General features: G+C 36.9%; 1 long non-coding RNA gene across 1 annotated transcript in view; it reads left to right on the top strand.

The window, feature by feature from the left end:
• The first annotated feature begins 1,477 nt into the window (after positions 1-1,477).
• Positions 1,478-23,614, top strand: part of LOC109277216 (uncharacterized) — a 32,733-nt gene continuing 10,596 nt past the window's right edge. The window contains exon 1 of the long non-coding RNA XR_002085041.2: positions 1,478-1,662. This is a non-coding gene — a long non-coding RNA (uncharacterized LOC109277216). The remainder of the gene's footprint in view (positions 1,663-23,614) is intronic.

The raw sequence follows: 23,614 nt of genomic DNA, 5'->3' as shown, positions 1-23,614 counted from the left end.
ATCTTTGCTTAGCATTACTAGCACACAGTACCTCATTAACTAACCCAGCCAATCAATTAGGGTCACTGAAAGGTGGCATAATAGGACTTTGGGGGAACATAACCGTTTTCCTCATTAAATACTAACAAGCGAGTTCTCCTACTTTTCTGATACATTATGTTTCCTACATTTCCTCCCTGCCCATTAAATATAGTCCTAATAATCACATATCTGCGTATAGCAGCCTGTCTTTTTAATTTACCTGCTGTATCAATTTTGAACATATTTCCCTGATAGTTACAGATTTTCTTCCTTTGGCAAGAATGTCAATCCAAAACAATCTTACCTTTCATTTATAAACCTGCTTGAATCTTTTAAGTAGTCTGGTAATAAAATGCATGGTGGAAAATTTGAGTGACTGTAAAATGAACTGCATGGAAATTGGAACAGTGATGAGGTGCATTAATAATGTCAAGACGTGTCCCACATATGACACTCTTCTTGCTATGAGGTGGGTGACTAACTAATTGGACAGAAAATCCCCTGTGAACTGGCAGAGGACATTGTGTTTACTCAAGAAACTGTAACGATGTCTGTGCCAATGCTACAGGACTTTCAGTTTTAACAAGAGCATATAAAAATGCTCTTGCAGACATTTCCTTACACAGTTGTTATATGAATACATTTCAGTTCAATGACTTTTACTACGGAGAAGCTTTTCTTAAACTTGTGGTATTTTTGAAGTCATTTATGTAATTGAGGTAAGTTATCTGTATTTGAGTCCGTGCCAGAAGCATATAGTATTATATGTGAGCACGTATCCTTTTTTTTTTTTTTTGACACATTTGCTTCCCTTGTAACTTTCTGTTCCTCTAACAAACCTGTCTCTCTCAATTTAAAGATCTGTGGTCAGACTTCGTGGGTAGTTAGGAACATTGTAGATTGTCTTCCAGGGTGCCTGAATTATTTCAGAGGAGACAAGGCACCTATCTGTGAATTCCTAACATCACACAAATTTGCCCACCTTGTTTTACAAAAAGTTCAACATGGAGCTGAACTATTTTTGTTTTGATTTTATTCTTCTTCTAATTCATACAGAATTTGATTTTTCTCTTTCATTTTTTATCTATTTGAGAGAGAGAGAGAGAGAGAGAGAGAGAGAGAGAGAGAGAATAAATAGGGGAGGGACAGAGAAAGAGAATCCCAAGCAGGCTCCACGCTGCCAGGGTCAGAGCCTGGCGTGGGGCTTTATCTCCCAAATCCTGAGATCATGACCTGAGCTGAAATCGAGGTGTATGTTTAACTGACTGAGCCACCCAGCCACTTCCATATAAAATTTGATTTTTGTATCCTATTATTCCCACATGAAAAAACACTCCTACATGAAATAGTTAAGTTAAATACCATCTGATCTCTCATATCACGTTACTTTCAGTACCCTTACTGGGTGCTCATTTGGAAATGATGAGTCATTTTGTTTCCTTTATTGTTTCTGGAGGACACATTAAGACATCCATACATCTCATGGAAGAGCTGTCCAGAGTCTAGACAACACAGAAAGTGGTCATTTTGGTCTTTTGGAACTTTAAATAGTTCCCATCACTTCCTGGATTTACTTTGGCTACAGACATCTTCTCCATATAAACCCAAGAAAAGATGGGCACTAATACTGAATAATACATGGTAAGTGACAAATAAGTAATAATATTCCCATGAGTGGTTTGCATGAATTTTAAATAGTTGGTTGTTATCATTTAGCAAAATTTATTGTTTAGCATGTTTACAAGGTATACTTATCAAACTTAAAACAGAAAATATAGGTTTCACTAAAAACTTAAAACTTTAATCATGGAAACTCAAACTTATTAACAAAAGCAATCAGTTTCTAAATAGAATTTGTTATCTATAATAGTTGGCTGGTGTACCAAATACAACGTGAATATCTAAGTTCTATTTATTTATAAATTCAAGTCACCTGAAGTGACAAAATTTTTCATACTTTAAAAAATGGACACCTTCAGATATAACTGGGGAGTTACACATAAAAGATAAGACTAGAGAGAATCATGAAATACAAATAAAAGTAGCATATTATGGATTGAAAAGTGTGAAAAATGAGGAAATCCTTAATCATTATTTGAATTGTATTATATTCTGATATTAAATTGCATTATAAATGAAAAACTGGAAGAAAAAGGAAAAAGTGTCTCTTAATCCTACTATTCCAAGATAGACATTAGTATTATTTTGATATATATCTTTCTAAGTTTTTTTCATGCGTATTTATTCTTATTAAATTATTATAATAGTAGTATATAGGCATTTTATATACTTCCTCACTTAATATATTCCTGGAGTCTGTGTAATTCATAAGTATGTTTTATTGCTGCATATTATTTCATTGTGAAATTATCAATATTTATATAACTATTTGCCTATTGTAGGTCGTTGAACTTCCATCCTTCTTCCGTTCATAACATTGTGAAAGGCATCTTTGTGCATTTAGTACTTTTTCCTTTTTGATTTTGCTCAGAATAAATTCCCAGGAGTGAAATTCCTGGATAAAAATTCCCAAATACTTTCTCATCTTAGCAAAGTATACTTCGGCTGGTTATGGACTAATGACGAGCTGACGAATGTATACTTTTTTAGCCAATGTGGAAGAGGCCAAAATCTATTCTTTCCTTTATTCTCAGAGCAACCCTCAATTTCAGTTGGCACAGGGCCATGCAGAAGAAAAACTACATTACTTAGGCTCTCTTCCAACTTGTGTGGCCACGTGACTCCACTCTGCTAAAGAAGATAGAACAAGATGCAAATTCATTGTGCGGCAGCTTCTAGGAATGTTTGTGGAAGATAATTTGTGGGCATGCTTTGCCTTTGCCTCCTTACTCCTTTCTCCTATGAGCTTGCTAGAATGGATGTGATGACAGGCCATTGTCATTGCTCCCCAGCATGAGGACAAGGATGTGCCGTACAGGGAAGAAATGGAGAGACAGTGGATCTCTGGACAGCCCCTGCCTTTCCAGGCCTGGATAAAAAATGCAGACCTGATTTCAGTAAAACAAGATTGCTCTGATGATTCTGAAATTATTATTACTTTTTAAATCTTTATTTTTTAGAGAGAGAGCAAGTAGGGGAGGGGCGCAGAGAGAGAGAGAGAGAGAGAGAGAGAGAGAGAGATGGGGACACAAGATCTGAAACCGGCTCTGTGCTGACAGCAGACAGCCCGATGCAGGGCAGGACCTCACGAGCCTTAAGATCCTGACCTGAGCCAAAGTCAAATGCTCAACCGACTGAGCCACCCAGGCACCCCTGAAATTAATATTATTAAACAGAGATGCGGTTGTGGAATTTAATTCCATCCCCATGAAAACTTGCCTTCATTAAATCAGTGTTTATAAAGGCGGATGCTAGACCCCTACATACATGCCTCGTTGATTATATTTAGCCAACAACTCTATTTTAGTCAACAACTGTAATTTCACAAAGCCATAATGCTTGAAGGAATGTTAAGTCATTTGGCAGGGACCTCTTCTTTGGGGTTAGGTTTTCCTGTGCAGATTCGTTAATTCAGAATTGTTAACTCAGTAGTCAACCGACTTGCTGGGGACTCCTCGTTGATACTGTTGCAAGGTCAGAGCTTCTCATGAAAGGTTAAGTCTTGTATACCACAGTGCCTCTATTTTCTTAAAAGTTAGACCAGGGGTCTGATTGAAGTATGTACACTTGGCAGCTACACTTTCTGTGTGAGATGAGATCTCTTCCCTTGAATTTTCACGGCAGTGTGCATATTTATTTTACCGTCTAGTTATTTGTATTCTCCTAGCAGCTCTCTTTCTGCCCTTTGGCCACTCGCCAGCCCATCCCAACCCCCATTTAAGAGATGGTAGGCTTTTGAAAGGAGAGAAGCCTGTTCTGCGTTCTCCACGGTGGACACTTCATAAATATTTGGTTAATTGAATTAAATTTCTGAAAGTTATTTGTCTAGCCAGGAAGAATGAGCTGCGTGTGCTCTTAATTCTTTACTCCCCTTCAGCATTCATGCCAACTGTTGACTTAAATCACAGGGAGAGCTGAGCAGCCTGGTGGTTTTGTTTACTTTTAAGCGCTCTTTTCTGACTCTGATCGATGAGGTGAAAAGTAATTTACATTTGATGTGTGGCTCTCTTATCTTCACCAGAATGACAGCTGCCTGAGAGATAACTTGTTAAACGTAGAGCGTGTGGATACCCCTTGCTTGCACAATATGCTCTGTCTTACTAATAAGTGGGTGTAAACACGGGCCTATAATTACTTTCTGTTAGGCTTCTCTGCATTTGTGGTGCTGAATATATTCAGATGTTCCAGCAAACAAATCATTTAGCTATTACACCTCCGATCTGAGGACCGAACATATATTTTAGGGATTCTGGGCTTAAGAGGATGCCTCTACAAATAAAAAGATAGCTTCAGAATTTAGCTATTGTATACACATCATCAGTTCACTTAAGGCCAAATGAACTTTGATCATTAAATGTCTGACAAACCAGGAAAACTCAGCTCAATCATGATTGTATGTTTAATGAAGATATTTCATCACTTTTTAAAATTATTTGAGACATGGGCCATGAAAATCATTCTACAAGTTCAGAAACTAGAAGGGCTGTTTTAAGAGCAAAGTGAAAATTTGAGGCCTATTTAAATTGGGAAACTGTTAGTATCCCTCAATGTATTATTCTTCTTGAGGTCTCAAAAGGGAACATGTGTCTGGTATAGGATTAAATATATTGTACTTAAGCGAAAGCCAGATTGGATGACTTTTGTCTAGAGATTTAGTAGGTTAGTAGGTAATTTCGATCATACAAAGAATAGGATTCCCGTTCCAGCCTAAGGAAGTATTTATGAAGCACTAAGGCAAAGGTTATCTCAAGTGGAGTATTACTGCTTAATATATGCAGAAATCTCAATACTCTCTCCATCTGGTTCGTCTCCGACTGCGTGCTGATGTCAGCAGACTCATGTCTTCAAACCACAAAAGTTACACCGCAGGTTAAAGATTTTAGTGACAAAGTGACGAACAAGAAATAACATTTCGGAAAACTTATTTAAAAACTTCCAGATATTTCTTACGGGTTACCCTCTTTGGAATGGAAGAAATTTTACTGAATCACAAGCTGGTATTTCCTTTCACTCATTGGCTTACAAACAGGTTAATCTTTTGTAGGAAATTTTAGAGAAATTCACTTGAAATTTTTTGTATATGTCTATGTTTCCTGCATTTTAGAAATGATTTTTTTTTTTTTCTGGAAAGGTTTTAGCTGTTTAGTATAAAGATACTGGCCATGATGGATAATTGGATAACAGGCACAATGCAGGTTAAGGAAGGAAATCAAGGGAGAAAGTTTCCTTTTCTGTCACACAAAGCAGACATAGCATTTCATCTCTTTAAAATAATGACCCTACACTTAAAGTAGTTATCAAGTCTGAGAGTGAGAGGAAACCAACTATACTAAAAAACATGACAACAAAGTGAAAAGCTTATTCATGTGTTCAACTACATTTTAGCCTGCAGTTAGGTAACCCTTGAGAATCAAACTTGTATCGAAGAAATTTAGCTTGCCTTCCTGCTCTGATTTACAGCTCAGTGTAACTGTGCCTCTAATAGTCATGAATTGGTTTTTTCTATACAAATGCAACTTGGATAACTTGATGGCAAGGCATTCTTTTGCTTGTCCGCTTTATTATTGTGAGATAAAAATTATACACGATAACTTTGTGCCAGAATTAGAAAGGTTCATGATTTATCTCTGAAGCACGGAGCTTGGGGTAATGTTCACGTTTTAGTTTTCTGTGTCTATTTTCATGATTTCTGCTTTCCAGGTAATAAAAATCCATTATGTTGATATGTTTACTTAAGTATATTGCAGCTTACAGGCTGGCATTTAAATTTCACAGAATGCTATTTACTTATATTTACAGAGTAAAATATACAGGTCTGTCACTGCATCAGTTTCAAGGATACACCTTGTAACATCCTTGTCGGGGGAGAGCCTGTATCTTTTTACCATCGCAGTGCCTGGCACTGTGCTAGCTAAAGAATCCATATCTCTTGAATGAATAATGATGTCAAATTATTTCCTTTAAAAGTTATAAATACAACTACCATGAGAAGAATCATCTCCTTAAGATTTCGGTGATGTGAATAAGTTGTTAGTTTTTGGACTATGTTAACAAAGAATACCATGAATCGCATATAAGTAATAATATTACTAGTAAATGCATGTTACACAGATCATTATTTCAGCCACTGCAATACTCTTTACATGTATTAACACATTTAATCATCACTATGACACTCTGATATGAGCACTGTTTTCATTTTTTTTTTTTTTTTTACAGATGACAAAACTAAAACTCACAGAGGTTAAGATACTTGGCCAATAACACAACTAGCTAGTCACAAAAAAGGATTCAACTCACAGCAGTTAGCTCAGAAATCTTTTCCTTTTAAAAACTTTTTTTTTAAGTTTATTTACTTATTTTGAAAAAGAGAGAGAGTATGAGCAGGGGAGATGCAGAGAGAGGGAGAGAGAATTCCAAGCAGGCCCTGCACTGCCAGCACAGAGCCCAATCTGGGACTTGAACCCACAAACTGTGAGATCATGACCTAAACCAAAATCAAAGTCAGACACTCAACTGACTGAGCCACCCAGGCGCCCCATCAGAAATCCATGTTCTTAATAAGCAGTATTCTTTGCTGCCTCCATAAAATTATCTTGCTTTAATAATGTGAGTAATAATAATACCTTCCATTTGAAAAGTATTGTGCTTTTCAGTTTGCAAAACTACATTAAATTAGAAACGTATATTGTCGGTTACAGAATTTTATTTTTTCCTTATTTAAAAATTTTTTTTTAACATTGATTCATTTTTTTTAGAGCGAGAGAGACAGAGCATGAGTGGGGGAGGGGCAGAGACAGAGGGAGGCACAGAATCTGAAGCAGGCTCCAGGCTCTGAGCTGTCAGCACAGAGCCTGATGTGGGGCTTGAACCCACAAACCGCGAGATCATGACCTGAGCCGAAGTCAGAAGCTTAACTGACCGAGCCAATCAGGCGCCCCTGTTTCATAATTTTAATACAATCTATTCAAAAGCTTAGAGATTCATTTACTTGGTGATCTTAACTTGGCTGAAAAGAAGTGTATATATTTGTAAATGCAGTTATCAGTGAGGAATTTTTACATTTTTTAGATGGTAACAATTTATTTCCTTTTATGTTCCAAAATGCAAATGTGTGACACTATAGAACAGGGGTCAGCAAGCTTTCTCTTTAAAGAGACAGATACATTTTAGGCATTGTGGCCAACATATGGCTTCTGTCACATATTCTTCTGTGTTTGTTTTTTCAACCCTTAAAAAATGTAAAAAACATCCTTAGCTCACAGGCCTTATTAAACAGAGGTGGCACGGGCCAAAGTTTGCCAGCTTCTGCTATAGAACATCAACTTAGGGATTCAGGCAAGAAACATTCAACCTACACAAGGAATTCTAATACTGAGCTTCGGATTGACAGAATTTTAATGAATTTCCATTAAAAATTTTTGTATTCTATTTTTGCTTCTTTTGGAAAGATTCTGAGTTTATTTTTCTAAGGGTGGTTGAAAATTTAACATGAACAAAATCCCAGCAAGTCTTTTTATACACACAGACAAGCTGATTCTGAAATTTATATAGAAAGGAATAAGGCACAGAACAGATAAAACTATCTCGAACAGGAAGAAAAAAATAGGAGAATCACTCTACCCACTATTAAGGCCTATAATGCCAGTACTGTAACCAAGACAGTGAAATACTGGCAGAGGGATGGAATTAGATAAATGGAAAAGAATAAAGAATCTCGAAAGAAATCCACACAAATATGTTCAGTTGATTTTTGACAAAGGAGTGAAAGCAATTTGACGGAGAAAGGACAGCCTGCGCAACAAGTGCCGTTAGAATAACTGGACCCGTGGGCAAAACACAAATCCCAACCTAAACCTCACACCATATACAAAAATCAACTCAAGAAAAATTATGGACTTAAATCTAAAGTGTAGAGCTCTGAACCAGTTAGAAAAAAAAAAAAAAGAGGAAAAACTTTTGGGTCAAGTCAAACAGTTCTTAGACTTGACACCAAAAGCCTGACAATTGGGGGTGAAAATTGATTATTTGGACTTCATCAAAACCAAAAACACTTATTTTGTGAATGATGATGGTAGGATAAAAACATGAGTAACAGACTGGAAGAAGATATTTGCAAGCCACACATCTGGCAAAAGGACTAGAACATAGAATATAGAGAGAGCTCTCCAAATTCAATAGTAAAAAAAAAAAAAAATAGCAACTGGGCATAAGGCATGAAGAGACATTTCAGCAAAGAGGATAGTCAGATGGCAAATAATCACATGGAAAGATGTGCAACATCATTAGTCATCACGGAAATACAAACTGCAAAGACAATGAATTACTTCTCATTATTTCTGACTACCTATCATAATGACTATAATTTAAAAAATAATAATGATAACTCCAAATGCTGCTAGAGATGCAGAAAAACTGGATCACATCCATCGTTGGTGAGAATACAAAATGCTACAGCCACTTTGGAAAGTAGCTCTGCAGTTTCTTATAGAAAGTAAATAGGCAGGTACGATATAAATCCTACTTTTGCACACTTGGGCATTTATGCCAGAGAAAACTTGTGTTCCCATAAAATCCTCTATACAAATGGTTCATAGCAGCTTTATTTGCAATACACACAGTCTGGAAACAAGCCAATGTGTCCTTCCCTGCATAAATTGTTAAAGAATCTGTGGCACATCCTTACTTACCATGGAACACTACTCAACAGTAAAAAGGAGAAAACTATTGATATATGTAACCACTTGGATGAATCTCAAGAAAATTATGGTGAGTGAAAAAAGCCAATCCCCAAAGTTACACAGTGTATGATTTCACTTATGTAACGTTATTGAAATGACAAGGATACAGAAATGATGAACAGGTCAGTAATTGCCAAGGTGTGTTGGAGGGAGGATGTGGCTCCGAAAGGGCAGCATGTAGGGTGTCTGAGGTGACACACCTGTTCTGTTTCTTGACCGTGTCAATGGCAGGTGTCCTGGTTCTGATACTGTACTGCACTGTTAAAAGATTTTGCAGGGGGTAACTGAATAAAGAGTACATGTGATCTTTCCCAATTATTTCTTACAGATGCTTATGAATCTATAATAATGTCAAAATGAAAAGTTTATTTATAAAATATTCAACAGGAATACAAGGGAATTTTTAGAGAGATTCACACTCTACTTGGGCAGTTACTTACTTTTGTGGTCTAGGTGTCAGAGGTGAAGAGGCTATTACGAAGTATACACAACCTTGTAAAAATCATAATTCTCGAATGGGATGGGCAGGAAGTTTCAACAGTAGTAGCATTTGCTATTATTTCCTTTGGCGTTTTCAAGACTTAATATGGTTCTACTGACAAATATTTCAGAGCTCACAATTTGCCCAAATGCCATAGAGGAGGAATCTACACAGGAATATCTGACAAGATTTGGGCCAGTTAGACTCCTTCCTGTGAATTTGAATATTAGAACTAAGAGAGGAGAGGTAGCCTGGTGGTGGAACCTTTGGAAAGGAGGCTTGGAGATGATAGGAGCCCAAGTGCCCACTATGTGAGGAAGCCAGTCTGCAGTAAGAGAGAAAGAAACCAGCAGGCACAGAGAAACAGAGACAAAAGTCAGAGCAAGAATCTTGGCAATGATTGACTTTCTTTCCCACTTCTCTCTAGAAAAGGAAAAGACCTTGGCTCCCTCTCAGTGTCTTCTTGTGGATGTGTAGCCATTAATGGAACTATGAACGGTCACATAAATTCTTGAATTGTGCTAACTTGTCACTTCTTGTGACCTGAATTTTGGGGAAAGAAAAAAAAAATATAATATATATAACTTGTATGTATATGTATATATTTATATATATATTTTATACACATATGTCTCTCTATTTTATGTATGTGTACATATATATGAATCAGGTCTCATTAAAAACTACACTCATTTGTTTGCTCTTTCTAAACATAATTTCTGTAGCAAGTTGTTTCCTCACTTATGACATATGGTCTTATAAATATTACCCATGTCAACTTTGGAAGCTATTTTCCCCACATTTTACCTACTTAGAAGAAAATCTTATTTCTCAAACACTAAAGGTATCTTTACTGTCCTGCGTGAGAGATGGTATAAATCAACATGCAAAACCCATTGCCTTTATTTAAGGATCAACTTTCTGTCAAAAGGATGTATTCAGAGTGAAATGAGCTAGGTAACAATACAATGGAAATCCTTTGTATTCATAATTGTTTCTCCCCTATTTGGGATACTTTCTACTCAGGTTGATAGCCATACCTAGGTTTCCTTTCCAAGCATGCTTCCACGGGTAGACTTTCTTTATACAAGCATACCTCGGAGGTACTATGGATTTGGTTCCAAATCATGGCGATAAGGCCAATATCGCAATAAAGTGAGTCACCCATATTTCTGGGTTCCCCAGTGCATCTACAATTTATGTTGATGCTATCCTGTGGTTTCTTAAGTGTGCAACAGAAAAAAAAAATGTACATACCTTAATTAAGAAATCTGTTACTGCTAAAAAATCCTAACCATCATCTGAGCTTTCAGGGAGACACAACCACCAACGGCAGATCGCCATAACAAATACAGTGATAATAATGAAAAACCTCGAAATACTGTGAGAGTTACCAAAATGTGACAGAGAGACCCAAAATGGGCAAACATCGGTGGCAAATCGTACCCAGAGACTTGCTTGAAGCCATGTTGCCACAAACCTTCAATTTGTAAAAAAAACACACAAAAAAAACAAAAAAACAAACAACAAAAAAACAGTATCTGTGAAGCACAATAAAGTGAAACACGTTCAAATAAGGTATGTCTGTACTATCAGTTCTCCCCTATATGCTGTACACACATTCATGCCAATGTTTCTCCCTGTTGAGATAATCTAGAATTGAAAATTAAACCATGTACTTTATTTTTTTTGTCATGAGATTCTTGGAGGCTCTTTTAGAATATTCCTCCTCTAGCTATCAGTTCTATCAAGGGTATATTCAAGCAGCGTATTATCAGAGGAGGTACTCAATGTCTTGCAAGTGATTTCTCATCAGGATGTCTTCCCTGGATGTCACATCACAGTGATATATTACTGGAATGTCAGATACCCATAGCCAGCATTCTCAAGGTGGTCCAGAGACTGGTACATTTTAAAAAATCACCAACATGTTTTTCTCCAAATTTCAGGTTGATTTAGGAAGCAAAAAGATGCTTTGGATAGAGAAGTTTCAAAGACTTTCAGAGTCTTATTATCAGATCTACCAGTATACCAGAGGAATAACTCAGTAATGAATCAAATACATTTTTTTACTAAGACTCTACCTTCATTATTATTTAGGAGGTTCAATTTCCTCTGAGATCTAATCTTTAAACGACTGTACGTTGGAGAAATTTCCCTAAACTGCCAATGCTTCTAAAGCTAAATGATGCCCATATTAATCTTTTATAAGTTGTTTTTTGACTAGGAAGGGAATATATACATAGTAATAAGTACATTAGAGTTAAAAGAAGTGGAAAAAAATTCTCTTTATACAAGAAATCAACATTAATATGTTGTTCTATTTCTTTCAACCTTTTGTCTCAGAATGTTTTTCACATCATGGTGCATATAAAAATTTTTATTGTGACTTTTTCACTTAATATTGCAATACTAGCACACACTTGGCTAGATGATTTTATAAACATTAGCTGTATAATTCCCCATATTAAGAATAAAACTGATTTTATATTACTGTTTACCTTCTAGTGGCCACATATGTTGTTTCCAACATTTTTAGAAATATAAATGTCTGTGGAATATTTTGGCATCTAGATTCTTTCTTTCTATATTTTAGATTATTTCCATTGTATAGGTGTTCAGAAGTATAATAATGTGTCAATGATCATGAATATTTTTAAGGCTCAGGATCAGCCTACCAAATTGCTTTCAATGTTGCCCAAAGAGCTGAAAGGGAGGGTAGTTAATTTCAGTATAATGAGGGTACAATGTTATGAAGTGGGCGTAACTAGCTAGGATAACATGATGGAGCATCGGAACTCAGGTTTCCTACCAGTATTTTAGAGTCATCACAAAGGACTTCTCTCTTCTATCATTCAATTTCATTTAATTTCTGAAATTCCAGTATAAACATAAAAATTAAATACTACTATTAGATATACAGCCCCAGTACAAATCCTATGTAATAAAACTTTCACCACTGTAGCATTTCTCAAGAGTGTTTCTATAGCACTATTCCTATGCCACCCATGTGTCATCATCTGAGCCAATGAGCCATTTCTGCTAATCACCATGAGCTCATACCTTGACTGCAGCAATACCATTCAACAAGATCAAGTGGGAGAGAAGAGAGCTGGTCCTCTGGGCAAAGTTAAAGGCTTTGCACAAGTTTGGAGGTGAATCTAGTGAGGGATTATTTATCATTTCATTAAATGGATCCTGAGAGTAAAGCTGAAGCTGCTGAAAAGAACACTTTTAAATTTGATATATATCTATCATTGACTCTCTTATAGTTAGCTCACTAATGTCGTACATTTTCTGGTGATAACTCAAAATTTCCTAAAGAAAATTCACCAAGATGTCATAATGATTACAGGTCTTTGGAATAAGGGTGAAAGATCGTGTTTTTGAAGAACTGAACTGCACTGTAATTTTTCTTTATCAAGTCTTACTACTCCTCTTCTCCTTGTTTTGATGTTGTCAAATTGAAAATCACTATTTGAGGGGCGCCTGGGTGGCTCAGTCGGTTAAGCGTCCGACTTCAGCTCAGGTCACGATCTCGCCGTCCGTGAGTTCGAGCCCCGCGTCGGGCTCTGGGCTGATGGCTCAGAGCCTGGAGCCTGCTTCCGATTCTGTGTCTCCCTCTCTCTCTGCCCCTCCCCCGTTCATGCTCTGTCTCTCTCTGTCTCAAAAATAAATAAACATTAAAAAAAAATTAAAAAAAAAAAGAAAATCACTATTTGATTAGATACAAATATTTAATTCATTAGTATTAGTATATGCTATCTACAGAAGGCTTTGACTAGAGTGCACATATTTTTAACATTTATATATCACTCTTGATGACTATGATTTTACAGCCACTGTCTTATTTTTAAATAACTCTATATTTTTAAAATTTTATGTCTAGGAAGAGGGATGCTCATGGAGGTGATATACATTGCCCAAATTCATTTATTTAGGATGAGTAGATTTGTCCTAGCAAACTCATGTCTTACTGATTTCAGTAGGTGCTGTTTTCAATACACTACACTGACAACAGTTTCCTAACTTTCCACAACTGGTCTCACGAAGTCTAATAACTTGACATTTGCAAAAGTAGAAGAGTTCACAAAAATGAATCAGTGAAATGTGAGCCTACAGAAAAAAAAGCATAGACTGATGTGAAGACTTTGTAGAATATCATATTGGTTTTTTACAGTTTGCATCTTTTCAGTTTGATTATAGTGCCTGTGGTTTCTGATTGCTTGGTGTCTCTTATTCTTCTTTGTAATATTTTGAGTCTCTAAAAAAGATACTCCAGTGGTAGTTAGGAACCCGGAAAAACGATATGCAAAAGGTAACTTCTGATTTAGTCAGAATAATAAAATATGTATTGTTTTATTTTTTCCTGAACTTTTTTCTCTACCAACCAATACAAAAACGGATGCTAAAGATCAAAAAGACAATGTGACACATAGTGTCCCCTGTTACAGTATGACCTGAACAACAGAATTATCTCCCTTTTGATCCTCCACTTTGATTTATATCCCTGATGTTTTATTTATGTGCATTCGACAGAAAGTCAGTTATTTTTCTCAGATTTTGTTGTATTGACCTCTCTGTGCCTGACACGAATTGCCATCCTCGTCAATAACTTCATTGGCAAACCCACAGCTCATCGAGCACAGGTACTGAACCCCTCTCCGGGGCAAAGTACATATTGCCAATTACCGATCAGTACCTGTGGATTCATGAGGACCGATACATCTCCAGAGCTGTCAGTCCATGAGCTTTCATGAACATTAAATATATTCCATTAAAGAGGAAAAAGGAGGGGCAGGAGAAGAAGAAAGTCTAAAATGGTCAGTTATCCAACGTGTCCATTTATCCACAGACAATGAAAACGTATACTCAATTTGCCTTTTCTTTACTGTAGCCCTATACTCAAGCAAGTTCAGAAAAAACTCCGTGGGCAAAGAATGCATGCCAGGTTGCGTAAGTCATGACTTCAGATACAAGCGTTATTACTTCTGCAAACAAGAATGTCCCTTACTGTTTACACCAATGTCACTTAGCATTGTTACTTTTTGATACCTTATTTGTGACTTTATTATAGCCATTGGGCAGCTACACATCATTTTATTTCTGAACAGTAACAGAATCATGTCGGTTACTTAAGAATAAGACATTGGTGGCTTTAATGAGCTAATAATCATGTAATAAAGACTCAGTAATATTTTATTTCATGGCTCTGTGAAACTGTTCCCCTGCATCCAATGATATGATATGCTGTGTTGTAAAGTTGAACTAACACCACAGTGTATTAATAGATCTTTAAAAACAACACTTTATGAGATTTTCTTGATTTTGTTTTATAAGAATCTCCTGTTGATTTCCTAAAAGTTCCTGAGAGGATTGAACTTTAGACTAATTTAAAAATTTGCATCATGCTTTCTTGGTTGCTGGTTCCTAGATTAGTGCAGAAATTGTTTTACTGTTCTTCAAGCACTAATCACAAAAGAGGAATGTCTTCAAGGGAAAAGAAAACAGCTATTTAAATTGAGGCACTTTATTAAATTACTCTGTAAAATTTACTGTTACAGTGGAAATATCTAAAGAATAAAGCTACCTAAACAAAGAGTATTCTTTCCTTACAAAAGTCCTTGTTGGAAACTTGTCACGCAAGAATATTTTTTCCACCTTTCCCCTTTTTTTCTAAATAGCATTTAAATGTTTAACTATCAAATCACTTCATTTTTAGTTGTGCTTTGGTAATAATTGCTGGAATATAAATGGTGTAGATTTATTTTTTGACTTCAGAGCATTTTTATGGATTTCTGAATCCTTAAATGCTATGAAGAGAGCAGAATCATGTGTTAGAAAATGCTGGTGGTAGTAGGCAATCATTCTAGGTAAGGGAGACAAGGAACTCAAGACTTAATGGCTGAGATTTTGATGACATCAGTGAATTAAAAAAAGTTAATTCATAAATTGAAATAGTTAAAAACAGAATGGAAAAAATAGATATATATTTTATATAACATACAAGTACATATTTATATATTAGTTATTACATATTTATGTATTATATTCATATTTTTATAATGTATAAATATATATTTATAATTATATATGTATATCTCTCTGCTTGGGGCAAAATGAAAGGGTGGAGGTGGTCAGAGCCAAGAAATTCCCACTGACTTCTGAGACTAAAGTGAGAAAATGGCTTTTCATCAAACTGATACAAGACGATGGGGTGGAAGAAAGTTCCAGACAGAGGGAAAACCAAGTGTAGAGGACCCAGTGTAAGAAATAGCTGGGTTCGTTGGAAGAACACAAAAAAATTCAGTCTGGGTCACTGCTGGGATACACTAGTGTGTAGATTGCAGGGAAAAGAGATACATTTAGAAAGTTGGGCTGGACCTCCATGTTGGAATTTATACACCACTAATAGGGTTTGAGTTTTATTCTTAGAGTGGTAAGAAAGCCATTTTAGAGTTCTATAATCTGATTGCAAGAAATTTTTTTCTGTTTTCTGTGTGGTAAGTGAACAGAGCTGGGCAACAATTGGGTAGAGGGACAGTGAGGAGACCTTTCTGGAAGTCTCCCTGAGAGATGATGGTGGCTTAGAGTAGGGGATTCGCAAGGCATGCGAAGATGAGTGGACGCATTTGGGAGGTATTTTGAAAGCAGAGCCAAATGATGATTAACAGAACGAGCATAATAACGGATGAATCCCACGCTGATAGTCTTCTTTTCTCAAAGGCCAAACTCTTTCCTCTACCAGAATTATAGACCACCCTCTCCTGCAGTTAGAATCATCCTAAAGGTGCAACCAATTCTTTTCTTAGTCAAGTGGAATGTCAAACACTTCAGGCTTGTAGGTACTGTTAATACTTTCTACCCTGCTCTGATCATCACTGAGCATGTCTCTTGTCAACTGGACTTTCTTGGTCAGACTCTCAAGAATACAAACACGGTCCAGAAAAACACACAAAAAACCCAAACTCTTAAATACAGAAAACAAACTGGTGGTTGTCAGAGGGGAGGTAGGTGGGGATGAAATAAGGGAAGGGAATTAAGAGGTATAAACTTCCAGTTACTAAAAAACAAAAACAAAAACAAAAACAAAAACAACCCATTATGTCTTACCCCTTTCTGGAGTGCTCAGCTATAGCCTGTAATGTGGAACAAATTCATAAAAACTACAGTCAGAAGAAACCCTAAAGAATATTTAGTCTAATCCCTCAGACAGATGAAGGCCTTAAAAGTTCTGAATTTTAAGGTGACTTGTGCAGAGTCATATAGCCATGGCCAGGACTAGAACTTAGCTTCTTTTTCCAAGAGAGAATATTCTCACTTTGGGCAAACTTTAGCAGTGAAACCTATGCCTAAATTCCTAGCTATAGTGAAATTCCTTTAAAGTAATATCAGGGCTTGTAGCCAGTGGAAATCTGCATGGTCCAGGAAAATAGCACACTATGTTTCTGAGTCATAATTGGAAAACGGTGAACTTGCTTTCCGATAAGGGAACAGAAAAGGGACTCCTCTATGTAGATCAAAAACTAAATAATGTAATATTTAATATTACCCAAACATGAATGATCCATTGGGGTCTACTTACACTAAATGTACATTTCTAGATGTGGTATTTCAGGATAAAAAAATACTCATTTTCACTTTTGATACATATTGACAAATTATCTTCTAGAAAGGTTTTATATTCTCATGAGCCATATATGACAAAACAAGGTCTGTATATATTTGATTCCTGCTCTCAGTTTGGCAGGAAGAAAAAAGAAAGCTCTAAATGAAAGCCAGTCACAGTCGTGAGTTGTGGAATCAACAAACCTCCTTTTTTTTCTTACATTTTTTTTTCCACCAAGAATTTTGTGGCCACAACTTTGTAAAGGGAATGAATGGATCGCAGACCTGCTGTACAACGTATCTATTGTCCAAAAGCCAATTTATGATTCTCAGTCATTTCAGAGTTTCAAGTCGAGATAGTGGAGGCAAATGGAGAGCTGGTTCCTGGCTCAGCCTCCTTTCCTGCCCAGCCCTGTTTCAGCTCACATGGAAGGAGCTTTGTGCACACCCACATAACACTCTGGCCTACATTTTCCAGACTCTATTCAAGTCTCTCCCTCAGCAGCTTCTCCTGGGCCACTTGTGACCCAACCGCACATACGAGTGTCTTGGGATATCCTGAGGGCACATGCACAGGGAAGAGGCTCTCACAAGATGCTTGGTAAGGCAGTTTTGAATGCTTGTTGTTTAGATCAGGGTCCAGGAAAGGAGGGCCTTTGCTTCCATGTGCGTGTGCCCCTTGCGCCCGTGGACTGGCTCCCTCACTCCATGAAGAAGGCTCAGCTGGAGAAGGGCCAGGGCGCTATCTTCAACATGTGGAGCCTAGGTCAGGGGCCTCTCTTGCCTGGATCTAAGCATGGTAACGTTTACCCCAGTTGTGGGAAAAAGTAGCACAGATTATAAAGGATTAGGAAATTAGAGTTGGGAGCCAGTTTCTGTTTTTATTTTGTTTTGCTTTATTTTTTTATTTTATGTTTTTAAAAATTGAAGTAGAGTTGACATATGTTACATGCATTTCAGATGTGTAGCATGGTGTTTCTACAACCTCATACGTTACACTCTGCTCACCGTCTCTCACCATACAATGCTATTATAATTCCATTGATTATATTCTTTATGCTCTACCTTTTGTCCCTATGACTTACTCATTCTGTAACCGGAAGCCTGTATCTCCCAGTCGCCTTCACCCATTTTGCCCCTCCCCCACCCCCTGCTCCTTAGGTTCTGCTTTTAAGTTGAGTTTTTGAGGTAAGCCATTTGAGAAGATAAAGTTTGAATAAAACCTTAATAAAAGAGGGAGAGTTAACTATAAGTTTTCTGGAGAAGAGTATGCTAGGCAAGTACAAAGGTCCTGAGGTAGGAGCATGCCTCGCGTATCTGATGAACAGCAAGAGGTCGGTGTACAATGGAGCGGAGTAAGTGAAAGGAACGAGATGAGCTCAGAGAGAGGTCGAGCGGGAGGGTGAGGGACGATCATACAGGGACTTGTATGGCACTGTGAGGTCATTTCTTTCACTTAATGAAACGGATAGGCTTTTGTAGGTCACAAGCGTAAGATGATTCACCTCACGTTTTCAAGGATCACTCTGGTGGCTGTGTTGACAGAAGATTCTTGAGCAGTGGAAGAGTCAGGGACACCAGTGAGTGGGCTATTACAGTTATTCAGGGAAAAAAATGGTGGTAGGCTGTAGACTAGGTGAGAAAGAGTTGGATTTTCCATATATGTTAGGATAGAGTCAGCTGGATCTATTCCTTGAGGTTGCAGGTGAAGAGACGTCTCCTATGTGATATTAAAGTGGTGTGGATTTTAACAGCTGGATATCTGATTGTGACGTGTAGGACAGACATCCAGGCTGGAGGTATACATTTGGGTGCTGTGGGCTTGACGATGGTATTTAAAGTTGTAAGACAACCTAAGCTCGCCAAGTGTTAGCATGAATGAACTAGGAAAAGATCAACTGAGCTGTGGGATCCTCAGGGAGCAGAGGAGCGATCAGCAAAAAGGCTGGGGAGAGAGAGTTTGGAAGGAAACTAAGCGGGGATGGTGGCTGCAAGCCAAGTGAAGAAAGTCTATGAAGGAAGAGGGTGTGATCAATGGGGTCGAACGTTATAATGTTCAAGATAAGGTAAAAACTGAACCAATGGGCCATTAGATTTAGCAAATCAGGCATCATTGTTGGACTTCTCAAAAGCCATTTCACAGAGTTTCATTTGAACAAAAGCCTAAACGGAGTGCATTTAAGTTAGAAGGGGTGGAGTAGAATTGGAGAGTTACATATAGACAATTACTCAAAAAGTTAAAATATATGCAAAAATCCACAAAAAAAAGGTATTTAAAAACTCCAACTCTCTACTTAAAAATAATCATGGTTATTTTAATACATTTTCCTTGTGTGTGTATATTATTAAAGGAGTCAATACCATAAACATCCCCTGAGTCATTAATTATTCTCTAAAACCAAGACTTTAATTACTATAAAGCTATAGTCCATGCCACTATACTAGTATTAATTTAATCCTTTAATATTCAGTTGTTTTCTTATTAGTTATAAATGACACTGATATGATAAATGCCATCATATGTAAAGCATGGTAAACATCTCTGACTGTATTTCATTAGAATAAATCCATAGACATAGAATTACAAGGTCAAGAGGTGTGAACATGACTTCTTTTGATATATTCTCCTAATTTTCTTTCTTGAAAGGCAGAACCAATTTATACCCTTTTCATTAAAATACAGGAGGGTACTTTCTATCACTTGTTCGACAAGTGGAGTGTTCATAATTTGAAAACGTTATGTTGATAATAGGAAACTTCTAGTGTATTGGTGTAGTTTGATTTTATTTTGATAACTAATAAATGTGAATATGTTAATAAATTTGATTATCTTAATATCTTGTTTATTGCCTTTTTGCTTTTTTTTCTTCTTGTTTTATCTAAATAAGACAAGTTATAGTTAACTTTTCCACGTTGAGATAGTCGCTTTATTCTTATTTTTTCTATTATTTATATATATATATATATATTTTTTTTAATTTTTTAACGTTTATTTATTTTTGAGACAGAGAGAGACAGAGCATGAACAGGGGAGGGGCAGAGAGAGAGGGAGACACAGAATCTGAAACAGGCTCCAGGCTTTGAGCTGTCAGCACAGAGCCCGACGCGGGGCTCGAACTCACGGACCGTGAGATCTGACCTGAGCTGAAGTCGGATGCTTAACCAACCAAGCCACCCAGGCGCCCCATCTATTATTTATATTTTTAATTAACATATTTCTAATATTAGACATTTATCATGCAAATATACTGCAACTTGAAATCGGGTGTTTATTTTCTTATATTTCAGTTATGGTTTCATTTTATAGGAATTAAATCTAATTTATCTGTATTTTACATTGTGAATTCACATAGGGTCATAGTCTTTTCTTCCCCCCAAGAAACAAATACCTCAACAGCATTTGTTGAATAATTTATCTTCTGAACGTCTTTGAAATGTCACTTGCGTGTTAACCTACAATATTTTATGGAATAAAATATATCCCTAAACTTCCTGTTTTGTTTACAGGAACTCTTCATTCTCACACCAGTGTCCCAGTCTTTAATTCTTTCTTTACAAAATGTGTTGAAATCTGGTTGTACCATTCCACAAATGGCATGGGTATTCTCACATATGTATTCCTCCGAATAACTTTAGAACAATTTTGTCTTATGTTAGTCTAAAATATGATTGTAGTTTATCCTGGAAGTGCAGCCTATCTCTGCATCAATTTAAGTGTTCTTTAAAAAAAAGTTTTAATTTAATTTATTTATTTTATTTGTTTTTATTTTTTGTGATTCATCTAAATCAGAATTCTATTTTATTTATTTACTTATTTTAATATGAAATTCATTGTCAAATTGGTTTCCATACAACACCCAGTGCTCATCCCAACAGGTGCCCTCTTCAATACCCATCACCCACCCTCTCCTCCCTCCCACCCCCCATCAACCCTCAGTTTGTTCTCAGTTTTTAAGAGTCTCGTATGTTTTGGCTCCCTCCCTCTCTAACCTTTCTCCCCCCCCTTCCCCTCCCCCATGGTCTTCTGTTAAGTTTCTCAGGATCCACATAAGAGTGAAAACATTTGGTATCTGTCTTTCTCTGTATGGCTTATTTCACTTAGCATCACACTCTCCAGTTCCCTCCACGTTGCTACAAAGGGCCATATTTCATTCTTTCCCATTGCCACGTAGTACTCCATTGTGTATATAAACCACAATTTCTTTATCCATTTATCAGTTGATGGACATTTAGACTCTTTACATAATTTGACTATTGTTGAAAGTGCTGCTATAAACATTGGGGTACAAGTGCCCCTATGCATCAGCACTCCTGTATCCCTTGGGTAAATTCCTAGCAGTGCTATTGCTGGGTCATAGGGTAGGTCTATTTTTAAATTTTTGAGGAACCTCCACACTGTTTTCCAGAGTGGCTGCACCAGTTTGCATTCCCACCAACAGTGCAAGAGGATTCCCATTTCTCCACATCCTCACCAGCATCTATAGTCTCCTGATTTGTTCATTTTAGCCACTCTGACTGGCGTGAGGTGGTATCTGAGTATGGTTTTGATTTGTATTTCCCTGATGAGGAGTGACGTTGAGCATCTTGTCATGTACCTGTTGGCCATCTGGATGTCTATTCATGTTTTCTGTCCATTTCTTCACTGGATTATTTGTTTTCCAGGTGTGGAGTTTGGTGAGCTCTTTATAGATTTTGGATACTAGCCCTTTGAGCAGTATGTCATTTGCAAATATCTTTTCCCATTCCGTTAGTTTTTCCCATGGCCTTTTAGTTTTGTTGATTGTTTCCTTTGCAGTGCAGAAGCTTTTTATCTTCATGAGGTCCCAATAGTTCATTTTTGCTTTTAATTCCCTTGCCTTTGGGGATGTGTCAAGTAAGAAATTGCTGTGGCTGAGGTCAGAGAGGTTTTTTCCTGCTTTCTCCTCTACGGTTTTGATGGTTTCCTGTCTCACATTCAGGTCCTTTATCCATTTTGAGTTTATTTTTGTGAATGGTGTAACAAAGTGGTCTAAAGTGGTCTAGTTTCAACCTTCTGCATGTTGCTGTCCAGTTCTCCAGCACCATTTGTTAAAGAAACTGTCTTTTTCCATTGGATATTCTTTCCTGCTTTGTCAAAGATTACTTGTCCATACATTTGTGGGTCTAATCCTGGGGTTTCTATTCTATTCCATTGGTCTATGTGTCTGTTTTTGTGCCAATACTATGCGGCCTTGATGATTACAGCTTTGTAGTAGAGGCTAATGTCTGGGATTGTGATGCCTCCCGCTTTGGTCTTCTTCAAAATTACTTAGGCTATTTGGGGTCTTTCATGGTTCCATACAAATTTTAGGATTGCTTGTTCTAGCTTTGAGATGAATGCTGGTGCATTTTGGGATTTCATTAAATGTGTAGATTGCTTTGGGTAGTATTAAGATTTTAACAATATTTATTCTTCCAATCCATGAGCATGGAATGTTTTTCCATTTCTTTATATCTTCTTCAATTTCCTTCATAAGCTTTCTATAGTTTTCAGCATACAGATCTTTTACATCTTTGGTTAGATTTATTCCTAGGTATTTTATGCTTCTTGGTACAATTGTGAATGGGATCAGTTTCTTTATTTGTCTTTCTGTTGCTTCATTATTAGTGTATAAGAATGCAACTGATTTCTGTACATTGATTTTGTATCCTGCGACTTTGCTGAATTCATGTATCAGTTCTAGCAGACTTTTGGTAGAGTCTATTGGGTGTTCCATGTATAATACCAAGACATCTGCAAAAAGTGAAAGCTTGACTTCATCTTTGCCAATTTTGATGCTTTGATTTCCTTTCGTTGTCTGATTGCTGATGCTAGCACTTCCAACACTATGTTAAACAACAGTGGTGAGAGTGGACATGCCTGTCATGTCCCTGATCTCAGGGGGAAAGCTCTCAGTTTTTTCCCCATTGAGGATGATGTTAGCTGTGGGCTTTTCATAAATGGCTTTTATCATGTTTAAGTATGTTCCTTCTATCCCGACTTTCTCCAGGGTTTTTATTAAGAAAGGATGCTGAATTTTGTCAGATGCTTTTCCTGCATCGATTGACAGGATCATATGGTTCTTATCTTTTCTTTTATTAATGTGATGTATCACACTGATTGATCTGTGATTGTTGAACCAGCCCTGCAGCCCAGGAATGAATCCCACTTGATCATGGTGAATAATTCTTTTTATACGCTGTTGAATTCGATTTGCTAGGATCTTATTGAGAATTTTTGCATCCATATTCATCAGGGATATTGGCCTGTAGCTCTCTTGTTTTGCTGGGTGTCTGTCTGGTTTAGGAATCAAAGTGATGCTGGCTTCATAGAATGAGTCTGGAAGTTTTCCTTCCCTTTCTATTTTTTGGAACCACTTGAGAAAGATAGGTATTATCTCTGCTTTAAACGTCTGGTAGAACTCCCCTGGGAAGCCATCTGGTCCTGGACTCTTATTTGTAGGGAGATTTTTGATGACTGATTCAATTTCTTCACTGGTTATGGTCTGTTCAAGCTTTCTATTTCCTCCTGAGTTTTGGAAGTGTGTGGGTGCTTAGGAATTTGTCCATTTCTACCAGGTTGTCCAGTTTGTTGGCATATAATTTTTCATAGTATTCCCTAATTGCTTGTATTTCTGAGGGACTG

This window comes from Panthera pardus, unplaced genomic scaffold (assembly GCF_024362965.1).
Source record: "Panthera pardus isolate Hobbes unplaced genomic scaffold, ASM2436296v1 HiC_scaffold_13, whole genome shotgun sequence".
Lineage (NCBI taxonomy): Eukaryota > Metazoa > Chordata > Mammalia > Carnivora > Felidae > Panthera > Panthera pardus.
The sequence above is the reverse complement of the archived record's forward strand: the minus strand, read 5'-3'. Positions and strand labels throughout refer to the sequence as shown.